Below are 2,070 nucleotides of genomic sequence, written 5' to 3'. Positions count from 1 at the left end.
ACATGCACAAGGCTTCCCCCCAACCCCCCATGGCTTTTTATGTCCTTGAAAAAGAACTAAGACAACTGAAATGTGCCACCATGCCCAGCTAATTATTTTCTTTTTTTTTTTTGAGACGGAGTCTCGCTCTGTCACCCAGGCTGGAGTGCGGTGGTGCGATCTCAGCTCACTGCAAGCTCCGCCTCCTGGGTTCACACCATTCCCCTACCTCAGCCTCCTGAGCAGCTGGCGTGAGCCACCGCGTCTGGCATTATTTTATTTTTTGTAGAGACAGGGTTTCACCGTGTTGCCCAGGTTGTTTCACACTGTTTTAATCCGGGCTGGTTATGAACTCCTGGGCTCAAGCAATACACACACCTTGGCCTCCCAAAGTGCTGGGACCACAGGCTGAGTCACTACACCCAGCCTCTATATCATGACTTCTTTCATGGCGAGTAAGGTGACTGGAATGAGTGTAGGCTTTAGCGCATCTCTTACATTCATAGGGTTTTTCTCCAGTATGAATTCTTTCGTGGAGTTGAAGGGAACTGAGGCGACTGAAGGTGTGGTCACATTGTTTACATTCATAGGGTTTCTCTCCAGTATGAGTACTTGTATGGTTGCAAAGGGAACTCAAACGACTAAAGGCTTTGCCACATTGTTTACATTCATAGGGTCTCTCTCCAGTATGAATGCTTCCATGACAATGAAGGGAAGTGGAACAGCTGAAGGCTTTATCACATTTGGTACATTTATAGGGTCTTTCTCCAGTGTGAGTCCTTTCATGCATCTTAAAAGAACAAGAAAATCTGAATGTTTTCCCACATTCCTTACATTCGTAGGGTTTCTCTCCAGTGTGAGTTTGTTCGTGTATTAGACAAGAACCGGAAACAGTGAACGCTTTACCACATTGTTTACATTTATAGGGTTTTTCTCCTGTGTGAGTTCTCTGATGTCTTTCAACTGAATTGAGAAAATAAAAAGCTTTCCCACATATTGTACATTTATAAGCTGGATTTCCACTGTGCATTATCATGTGTCTTCTAACACCTGGAACAGAAATGAAGAATTTCCCACACTGTTCACATTTATATTGCTTCTCTCCATATGGTTTGTATCCTGAGTGAGCTAGGATGTGCCTATTAAGGAGGGAATGACGTACAAAGACTTTTCCACAAATACTGCATTCCCATTGTTTTAATCCAGTAGAAATGTCCTCGTTCAGATCAAGATTTAGAATTTAGCTGACAACTTCTCCATACTGACTACCTTCTTTGCTTTCACACAGTCTCTGTACCATATGATTTCTACAGAAGCCAGGTTCCTGCAGGTTTCCTGCATCACTTCTCCGTAGAGATTCTTCTGAGAAGAATCTAGCAAAGCCCATTCCTCCTGGGTAAAGTTCACAGCCACATCCTCAAAAGCCACGGAGTCCGTTCCTCGGCTTCCCGGGTGTCCTGGCGTCAGCTAGGGATGTCCCAATACCCACAGCTCACAGGGTGGCAGAGGCTGCTGCAGAGCCACCTGGGCCTCCCAGAGCCAAGAAGTAGCAGTGGAGATTAACAGGAAGAGCCTACTCTTTCTTTTTTTTTTTTTTAATTAAAAAAAATTATTTTGAGATGGAGTTTCACTCTTGTTGCCCAGGCTGGAGTGCAGTGGAGTGATCTTGGCTCACTGCAACCTCTGCCTCCTGGGTTCAAGCGATTCTCCTGCCTCAGCCTCCCAACTAGCTGGGATTACAGGCACCTGCCACCAGGTCTGGCTAATTTTTTTGTATTTTTAGTAGAGTTGGGGTTTCACCATGTTGGCCAGGCTGGTCTCGAATGCCTGACCTCAGATGATCCACCTGCCTCGGCCTCCCAAAGTGCTGGGATTACAGGTGTGAGCCACCGTGCCTGGCCTATACATTCTTTTCAAGCAGCCACAGACCATATACCAAGATAGACTATATCCTGGACTATTTTTAAAAGTCAATAAATTTAAAAGAATTGAAACCACATGATGACTGACCAAAATGGAATCAAACTAGAAACCAATAGCAACAAATAGCAGAAAGAGAAAGAAAATAACAGGGTAATCTTTAAGCACTGG

The 2,070-nt window shown here is 44.7% G+C and overlaps 1 pseudogene; it reads right to left on the bottom strand.

Annotated features, from left to right (window-relative positions):
- Positions 1-408: 408 nt before the first annotated feature.
- Positions 409-1,279, bottom strand: LOC105539059 (annotated as a pseudogene).
- Between the last annotated feature and the right edge of the window lie 791 nt (positions 1,280-2,070).

Source organism: Mandrillus leucophaeus, unplaced genomic scaffold (assembly GCF_000951045.1).
Source record: "Mandrillus leucophaeus isolate KB7577 unplaced genomic scaffold, Mleu.le_1.0 Scaffold20, whole genome shotgun sequence".
NCBI lineage: Eukaryota > Metazoa > Chordata > Mammalia > Primates > Cercopithecidae > Mandrillus > Mandrillus leucophaeus.
The sequence above is the reverse complement of the archived record's forward strand: the minus strand, read 5'-3'. Positions and strand labels throughout refer to the sequence as shown.